This window comes from Chionomys nivalis, chromosome 11 (genome assembly GCF_950005125.1).
Source record: "Chionomys nivalis chromosome 11, mChiNiv1.1, whole genome shotgun sequence".
Classification (NCBI taxonomy): domain Eukaryota; kingdom Metazoa; phylum Chordata; class Mammalia; order Rodentia; family Cricetidae; genus Chionomys; species Chionomys nivalis.
The window spans coordinates 9516303-9526659 of record NC_080096.1 but is presented as its reverse complement, the minus strand read 5'-3'; positions in this window follow the sequence as shown (position 1 = coordinate 9526659).

Genomic DNA, 10357 nt, shown 5'->3' with positions numbered 1-10357 from the left:
TGCGTGGTTCACCCCGGACGCCATCCCTTGAACATTATCCACTCACCTCAAACCTGTCATCTCTGTCATCTGCCCACCCAAATCCACGATGCCTCCCTTGTCAGACCCTCGGCATGATCCTTTCCCCCAGTTCCCTCAACGTTAGGTATGGCCACAGGACACTTACAAAAAGGGTAGGGATGGCAGACTACTGGGCTTTGGTGCCCTGGGTGTGACCTCTTCAGCTCTCATCTCTTCTCCCCGTTCTATCAGGAGGTGCAGCCCAGCCTCATCCAGCAGGTGGAGACAGCATCTGAGGGCTTCGCAGAGATGAGGTGGGATTCTCCTGGGTGTTCTGTGTGCCTGTGTGGAGGAAGCGAGGTTGCCCAAGTCTGGAACTTATATCCAGGAACCTCTTAAGGGCAATCAGTTTCTGAGTTCGCTGTTTCTCTGTCTCTGTATGTGTGTGAGCGGAAGAGACACACACACTCAGAGAGAGAGAGAGAGAGACAGAGACAGAGACAGAGACTGAGATCAGAAAACAAGCTCAGCTGGCTTTCTTCAGGAGTTTTCCAGCAGGCCAGGAAGCTTCCGACATCCCCCCTGTCTCTACTCCCCATCAAGGAGACTAAAAGTGTACACCACTATGTTTGACTTCCCCTCCCTCACATGAGCCAGAGTCTCGCTGTGCAGGTAGCCCTGGCTGTCCCACAACTCAATATGTAGACCATGCTGGCTTCAAACTCAGAGATCTACTTGCCTTTGCCTTCTGGGTTCTGGGATTAAAATCATGCACACGCACACCCCCATGCCCAGCTGAGGCTTGTTAACCTTTTTAAACACGTGTTTGGCAATCAAGCCTTATCATCACCGAGTAAGACATCTCCCCAGCCTCCGTTCCTGACTTCTCTAATCAGCCTGGGCTCTCTTTGTTATAGCAGTCCAGCCTTACTCTTAATAATGTCACAAGTGCTCAGTGACAATCCTGGCTTTGTCTTCTTTATCCATTGCAGCGTATCCAGCCCCTGAGGGAATTGATGATCCCTGGCCTGTGCTCAGACAATAAAACCCACTGTGCCAATGAATGGAGTCTGGATGCCTTTATTTGGACAACATGATAAATTGTTCAACCTTGACCACATGGGCCTCAATTTCTTCACCTGTAAAGTGGGGAGAACAATTGAGCTGCTTTGAGACAGCTGCACTTAAAGTATTATATATTTAAAACTCAGAGAGCCACACCTAACGCTTAAAAAGTGTTCCGTTAAGTGATGGGTGATTTCCTGATCACGATGACTGTTTTCTTTAAGTTGCATTTTTATTTTATGTGTAGGGGTGTTTTGCCTGCATGTATGTTTACCATGTGTGTGCAGTGCCTGCAGAGGTCAGAAGAGGGCATCAGAACCCCTGGAACTGAAGTTACAGATACTTGTGAGCATCATGTGGGTGCTGGGTATTGAACCTGGGTCCTCCGGAAGATCAGCCAGTGCTCTTAATGGCTGAACCATCTCTGTAGTTGCACCAATGACTATTTTTACCAAGGAAGCATTGTGTTTTCTGCACCCTCTGGGGTCTTCACGGATGCAGAGAGGGTGTCTTATGAATCAAAGCTTCGGCGAAGGTGCCCTTTACTGGATAATTTTCTGTTCTGTGAAAACAGTGGGGTGGCTGTGGGGAAAACATGCAAATGTATGCAAATCACATGCAGATTCACATAAAGTAAGTCTGTGGGCACCACCTCCGCATTTACTAGAAAGAAGTCTGGTGGCTTTGTTCTGTGCCACTCCGTCCTGTCAGGTTTTTAATCTGTCCTCTCTGAAAGGCACACCTGGTTGGGAGAGGCGTGCACGTGGATGCGAGTGTGTCTGAGCGTGGGTCTCTGGGGAGAGGGGTCGGTGGTGGCAACTTCGGAACTGCTCAGCCGCGAGAAAGGAGTGGCAGGTTCAAGACCGTGAACTTCAGTATGAGTACCGGCAAGACGTCTCCACGGGGTAAGATGCCTGAAGACTTGAGTTCCTTAAGACCTGAGTTTCAGTCTTTGGGATCCACATGGTAGGAGGAGAGGACAGACTGCCCCAGACTTTCTTCTGACCGTGTGTCCACATGCTGGCACATACATACGTTCATGCCAGATAAATACATGAAACGCAATTTTTAAAAATCCCTTGGGATGTGAGAGTGGTCTGTTTAACTCCAGGATTGGCCTGGCTGATCTGGGTGACTAGGTGAGCATCAGGGCTCCATGCAAGTCCCCCTCCCCCCCAAAGCCGAGTGCTCCATGGGAGAGACCTGCCCTCCTCAGTAAAGATGGCTTGCTGGCATATAGGTAGCCAGGCTCCCCAGCTACAGCCTACAAGCAAGCTCTCAAGAGCCAGTATTTGAAACTTTCAGCCAGACAGGATGGCACATGCTTTTAATTCCAACACTCAGGAGGCAGAATCTGGTGGATCTCTGTGAGTTCGAGGACGGCCTAGTCTATAGAGACAAACCCTGTCTTGAACCAAAAAAAAAAAGGAAAGAAAATGAAAAAAATTATAACTAATTATTGTATGTTAACGTGCATCTCAAATATGTGTCTGTGCATACCTTCATATGTGTATGCAAGCATGTATGGAAGCCAGAGGTTGCAGCAAGTGCCTTCTCTGTGTCTTTACCACCTTATTATCTAAAATATAACTAAAATATAATTTATTTTTATTTTATTTGCATCGGTGTTTTGCTATATGTATGTCCATGTGAAGATGTCAAATCTTGGAGTTATAGACAGTTGTCAGCTGCCATGTGGGTGCTAGGACTTGAACCCAGGTCCTCTAGGAAGAGCAGTCAGTGCTCTTAACCCCTGAGCCATCTTTCCAGCCCCATATTACTTTTTTTTTTCTTTTTTTTTTTTTTGGTTTTTCGAGACAGGGTTTCTCTAGCTTTGGAGCCTGTCCTGGAACTCCCTTTGTAGCCCAGGCTGGCCTCGAACTCCCAGAGATCTGCCTGCCTCTGCCTCCCGAGTGCTGGGATTAAAGGCGTGCGCCACCACCGCCCTGCTCACCTTATTTTTTGAGGCAGGGTCTCTCACTGAACCTGAAGCTCACCAATTGGCTAGGCCAGTGAACTCCAAGGACCTGTCTGTCTCTTCATCTCCATTACAGTTACAAGCACCTGCCGCCATGCCTGACTTTGAAGTGGGTGCTAAGGATTCGAACTCAGGTCTTCCTGCTTGCACGGGCAGGCACTTTACCCACTGGGATATTTTCTCAGCCCCGACTGGACAGTATTACACAAGGTGACGGGAGGCAGTGAGGAAGGAGGGTTAGCACAAGGCCGTGCAGCAGTCCGGGCGGTAGGAGCTTTCCAAAGTAATTCAGTCTTCAAGTCCTCTGTCCAATTATCATTCTGGACAGCAGGCTCGTTTGTCCCTACAAGCATGTACCCGTTCATTCATTTGACAAAAATGCAGAGAGAGCGGGCTCTGGGATCAGCTCTCCGCAGGGTTCCAGGACATAAGGACAGAGAGGACACTGTCGCTTTTGTTCACAGAAAAAGAAATCGTTTCTCTCTGTCCTTGCTCACAGGGACCTCTTTTCTTCTCCAGAGCTCTGCAACCACCCAGAACAGGAGACAAATGTATCACCTAGAAACACCACGCACGGGGCAAGCCTGGCAAGAGATAGAGGGGAGGAAAGGGTTGGCTGTACCTGAGAAGGTCAAAGTCACACAGGAACGCACTGTGTCTCAAGGATAGGCAGGAGTCTGCCAGGTGGACTGGCAGAAGGGTTGCTGTGGGCCAGGGCACAGAAGCATGAAGCCACACAACGGTGCGTTCCAATTGGGAAATACGGTCAACGGTGTCAAAATGTACCTTTCCCTGGGACCCCTGGCTCCTGAAAATGCCGGTGACATTTATGGGCCTCAGGTGCTCGCTCCTCAATTAAGGTAAACAGCGAGTCTGTGTGGTTTGTCCTCTGCTGTTGCCTGGGCTTTGTCCCTTCCAGGAGACTGAGTCACTGAGAAATGGGGCTATCTCTGCCTCTTTGTTTCCCCTAGGAATCCTGCTTCAGCGCCTTGCTCTGAACTCTCAAGCGGGTAAGAAACTGAGTTCACTGAAATTGTGGGAATGGCTGGAAATGTTCCCATCTGCATGATGCCCCTCTTCACCCAGCACCAAATGACTGGAAATGTTTCTGCCTTCATGATGGCCCTCTTCACTGAGCACCCCCTCCAGTGACCAGCATGGGTCCCTCCTTTACAGATGAATCTACTAGGGTCTGGAGGTGTGACCTTTCTTATAGAATGGAAGCAGCCTAGGAACGCTGACTTTGGGACTGAGAAGATGACTCAGTGGAAAGCGCTTGCTCTGCAAACACGGTACCCAAATTTGTGTTCAAGGCACCTACATAAAGCCAGATATAGCGAGCATCCCTGTAACCCCAGCACTGGGACATAGAGGGGGACATAGAGAGAGGAGGATCTCAGGGTCTTGGTGGTCAGCTAGTCTAGCCAAATGATGAGCTCCAGCTTCAGCAGGAGACCGTGTCTCAACCCGATGGAGGCATGCATGGGTGAAAGTATATTTATACACAGGGAGCACAGATGCAGAGAAATGCTGGCTTTGAATGCAGAAAACAGGTATGACGGTCAAAGCTTTGAGCTCCAACTTAACCCACACTTACCACTCCCATTTCGCTACGCTTGGTAAACCAGTGCGGACTTGATTTACTTTGATGTGTGTGGTGTTTTGCTTGCGTGTGTGCCTATACACCTTGTGTATTCAGTGTCTGTGGAGTCATGCGTGGGTATTGGATTTCCTGGAACTGGAGTTAGAGGGGATTGTGAGCCACCACGTGGGTGCTGGGAATTGAACCCGGGTCCTGCGCTAGAGTAGTCAAAGTTCTTAAACTGCTGAGTCATCCCTCCAGCCTCTGGACTTGAGTTTTACAGATGAATGTGTTAGCTTTTGTGGCTCCTTCTGAAGCCTGGGACCCCTGTAGGATGGGGTTGTGCCAACTCCATCTTTGATTCCCACTCCTAATACAACACTTATTCGCCCAAGAAGGAGAACCAAAGGGGTCTGGGTAAATTTGGAAAGTCAAGTTCCCTTAAATAAGGCTAGATCTCAGTGGGAGACAACTGGGGAGAAAGGTTTGATGAAGGCTTGGGGGGGTAGAATAAAGCAGTGGGGTGCTGCCTGCTTTTGATAGACTAAAGAGGGATTATAAGTAATGTTTGGAGGGACCTTGCTGCAAGGGTACAATTGGAGTGTTCTGTGATTCCCACACACCCCTGACCTCTCATAGGACCAGAGCTGAGGCTGTCTTGGAGGGACAAGGCTCTTGTTCTACCAGGGAAGGACAAGTGAGCATCTATCTCCACATGGGGCACTAGGAAGTAACTGTGAACCCTGACTGAGAAGCATTATTTGCAGATGACAATTAGTTCATTATTTAAACATTCCTTGAGAGCCTACTGTATGCTGAGGTGGATTCTGGAGACTAGAACAAAGCACCTGTGATGGTTAATAGCAATTGTTAACTGATGGGATTTGGAGTCAACTTAGAGGCACCCCCTTTCTGGGTGTGTTCTTGAGGACATTTCCAGAAGGGTTAACGGAAAGGAGGAGCCCCGCCCCAAGAGTGGGCAGCACTTTCTAGTGGCCAAGATATAAAAATGTCCCAGGAGAAAGCAATGCTTGGCACTTGACTTGGCTTCTTGCTAGTTGGTGAGTGAGTCTGTACCCTTGTGGCTGCCACCACCACCCTCTGTGGCCATCAGAATCCGGCTTCTTTGGCTTTCTAACCTGGACTGATGCCAGTGGCTCTCCAGGAATCCTCCAGACTTTCAGCACCGGACTGGGACTGCTAAGGCATCCAGCCACTAATCTAGCCATCAGCTACCACGTTCTCAGTCTTTCCCGTGAGCAGACAGCCACTATTGGACTATTCAGGCTGTGTTACGCAAGGCAGCCCAATAAATCCCCTTTGTAACACATATCCGTAACAGTGGTTCTGTTCCTCTAGAGAACCCTGACTAATACAGTGTCCCATTTCCATTTTAATGAGGGACAATAGAGTGAGCAAGTAATGAAATAGGCAAGTGAGGCCTCGTCTGTGATAATGAGCATCTTGACAAGAAGACAGGGGAAGTTTAGGGTGATGAGGACGCTGGGAAGTTGAGGCAGGCCTCAGAGGGGATGATATTTGGACTGAGAAAACTCAAACGATAGAATGGCACCAATCAAGCCAGAACCTGGTGTGTGTGTGGTGGGGCGTCTATACAGAGGATATAATTAGAACAATTGGTGTGTGTGTGTGTGTGTGTGTGTATGTGTGTGTGTGGGTGGGTCTCTATACAGAGGATATAATTAGAACAATTGGTGTGTGTGTGTGTGTGTGGTGGGGTGTCTATACAGAGGATATAATTAGAACAATTGGTGTGTATGTGTGTGTGGGGGTCTCTATACAGAGGATATAACTAGAACAATGACTTTGCAGTAGAAATCAATAAAAGGAAGAAAGAACAAGACCAGAGGTTGTGACCTATAGGCAAAGTAAGGGTCACAAGCCATGTGGAAAAGATACACAGAGCTAGGCACGGTGGGTTTTATTCCAAGTGATTGTATTCGTTAGTTACTGCTGTACCACAAATTTCACCCCATTCCCATTTAATCGCTCAAAACTAAATGTGGTTTTATGTCAGTTTCTCTGGGTGAGAAACTGTTTTGGGTTGGCCCACGGACAGCTTCAAGTTCAGCTGGGAAGGCTTCACTTAAAGTTCCTGTGGATGTTGGCCAGGCTCAGTTCCTCGTGGGCTCTTGTTCTGAGGTCACCCTCCAATCCTTGCCATGTGGGCCACTCTAAGCTGGCAGCTTGCTGCATCAAACCGTGCAAGCCAAGAAGGTGACAGTCTGCTGGCAACATGGAAGGAAGCAGCTCTTTGTCACCCAATCTCAGATGTGACATCTTTCACCGTTGCCTTAATGTGTCTTGAAGAAGTAAGCCACAGACTTCACCCTCACTCAAGGAATGCCTGGAGGTAGGCGCCTGAGATGATCTTAGGAATCTTACAGTCACACACAGGATCCCATCAGTGGCATAATCTGATACATATTTTCATTGGCCACTTTGGCTTCCTTGAGTATTGGAAGCATGAGTCGGGAGTTGGGCAGGAGTAGATGACAGATGGCAATTGGAGCTTTACATGGCTTGGGTAAGGATCTTGCGGGTGGATAGAAGATGAAGATGGATGGAGAGGAAATGGGGATGGGTACCACCAGGGCTTGCTGGACTATATCTTGCCTATGGGATGAGGATGCCTGGGACTCTTGCTTTTCCCTGGAACAGATAGGATGCCCATAACTCCATTCTTCTCCAGCCCTGCCTCAGGCCACACATTAGATGGATGGTTGGCTGGCATTAGGGGCACTAGCCCCAAGTGAAGAACACTTATCTCCTTGTGCCAGGCCAAAGGACTACCCCCATGTCCTGAGTCTCGTTAACTTGCTCATAGTCAGAATAACCAAGCTACTGAGCAAAGTGGGGGAATACTGCACACTGACTTCACAAGCCAGCCAGAGCTGGAAAAGCGGTGTGCTTGTGTGTGTGCGTGCGTGCGTGTGTGTGTGTGTGACATAGCACCCCCTGGTGGTGGTGGTGCAGAAGAGTGGGGAGTTGAGATTAGCCCTTTAGTAGGGGACACAGACACAGAGTAGAGTATGTTCCGCATCCAACGGCTTCAGGGAAAGGGTTAGAGTATGTTCTCATCCCTGGGGGACAAGGGGATGTCCTCATACCTCCTGCCCAGGCAGCCAGGCACTGATTAAAAAGCAATTCACACCACTAATCCAAATGACATCACCAAACGCCAGCCACATTTTTTTATGATTCCAACATAGCCTTTGACATATTGGCATCATCTTGCTTAGGAGTCAAGGCCTGGGACTTTGGCTAATTAAGATGTCAGTGTGGCAACAAAATGGGAAAGCCTGGCTGCTGGATTGGTTTTGCTCTCAGGACCCTGGCCCTACTTAGGGCCTTTCCAGGGGACTTCCATGTATACAGCTCACCAAGGCCTCGCCTCCTGGATAATTGACAAGGATGGGAAAAGGACCAGACAGGAAGATCTCTGAATGAAGATCGGAAAGCACGGGGAGTCCTGAGGATTTTCGAAGTGGAGAAAGGGAGGATGGGAAGGCAGAATAGGACCTTAAAATTTATATTTATTTGGAGCTGGAGAGATGACTCAGGAGTTAAGAGCGCTGGCTGCTCTTCTGGAGGACCTAGGTTCGATCCCTAGCACCCACATGATGGCTCACAACCATCTGTAACTCTAGTTCCAGGGGATCCAACCATTCTTTCGACGTTTTGTGTGCCAGTGTGTATGAGTACAGGTCTGTGTGAGGGCACAGTTGGGCCACATTACACCTGTGGAGGTCAGAGGATAACTTTTAGCAGTTGCCTCTCTCCTTCCACCAGGCAGGTCCCGGGGATCGAACTCAGTTCATCGGAAGCACCTTTACCCACTGAGCCATCTCAACGACCTGAACTTCAGGTTTTTAAAAAAACATCCATCAGGATACACTGGGTATTTTATACCCCATCTAGAGTCTCTTGAATAGGAATCATGACATGTTGCCTTTGAGAATAAACACAGGAGCATTTCTGGCAGGCAGATGCTCTGGAAGCTTCTCCAGGCCTCTTTACCTGCACTTTGACCTCTCCCTAAGAGGTTTCGTCCCAAGTGGGCGCAGCGAGCATGGGTGAGTGGCACAGGTGTGGACCCACAGTGCCTGTATTCTATTTCCAGCTTGTATCTCTGACTCACGGAATGACCTTGCTGAGGTCACGGCTTTGTGTTTCTTGCAAGGGGAAGAAATAGCAGGGGTGGCAAAGCTTTCCTTTCCCCAAGGAATGAGAGTCCTGAAGCTGGGGGCCTCCTGGTCCTCAACCATGCCATGCTGATATTAATTCAAAAACAAAAACAAAACATCATTTAGATTCAGATCCCAGGAACTTTGGGAGACAGTCAAAGCAGGAAGCAAGGAGTTCCCGACAGGGAGATTTGTGGCCACTTTTCCATGCATGACTTCTGCAACATTTTCCAAGTCACGTTGTGTGCAAATAATTCCCCTCATGCCCTCGTGCTGTCTGCGCAAGGGTAGAGGAAGCATTTCCTCTTCATTTCAGGACATGGGAGTCACAGCTATGGAGAGGCCTTTCTCAGCTGTTTTGTTTCCGGAAACCCCCTTGCACTATTTTGCTATCAAGTCTGGCCTGTTTTGTGAGCATGTATTGGCTAAATACTGTACATGTATTAGGTAGAAAGTACTGTTTTTGTTGATCAAAGTCACCCGTGAGTGAGTGCTATGTTTATTTACCCTTGGTGTCCTTTTTCTAGATAAGAGTCCACTTCTCACCAGGCTAAATTTTAACAGAAAAGATCTGGGAAGGTTTCAGAAAGACAAAGGAACCTACCCTATAACTCTGTGGTCAGTGGTAGACCCAGGATCAGACGGGGGTGGGGGTGGGAAGAGATGGCAGGAAGACACCTGTGCACACCTAGACCCTCATTTACAAAGGAGGGCAAATTGGCATCCCAGTCAACCAGGTGTCCTGAGACAAAAAAGCTCAGAGCTCCAACAGGGACCACGGTATTGCTCAGCCCTGGTGAGAACAGTCTCTGGTGCTGAAGGGGGCAGCATCTCTCTTTTCAGGGGGCTCTTGCATGCGCTTACTCTGGCCACCTGCTTGCATCTTTAAGAGCACACCACCAGTGTGGCTAAGGCACCTTTATCTACCCAGATCTTTCCTACCCCAAAAGAGGCAGAGCCCCCTGAACCAGGGGATTGTAAGGGCATTCTGGGACCTCTGGAGAGAGTGGGGATACAAGACTGTAGGTCTGGCTTGGTGGCATGGGTTTGTGCAGGGGGAGGAGCTACTGAGGAGACCCAATACTCAGCCCCTCCTGGAACTCAAGCAAGCATTATCCTCTTGGGCCCTTGGCTCCATCCCAAAGACTTGATTGCCTGATCCCTGGCTCAGAGGTACCAACTGGATTCCAAACTGGAAAAAGAGGTCATCCAACTCCCTTCCAAACTGGGAAAAATATATCCAGACTTAACTCTGGTGCTTCGGAATAACTGGCTCCATCAATCCCCTGCAGAGCTAGGGCTGGGGCAGAGGCCATGGGGGGCATGTAGTGGACAGCTGTTCCTTGAGTTATTTTTGGGCCAGGGGCTGAGCTTTTCAGTCACAGGGCATTGGGATTAAAATAGCCACCTGAGGGGCAATTCCCTTGTAGCTCCGTGGGGGCTTTCCAAAGGAAAAGAGTCAAAGCCCGGGTGGGGAGGGTGATTGAGGAATGGCAAGGTAGGAATTCTACCACGGTCTAAGAC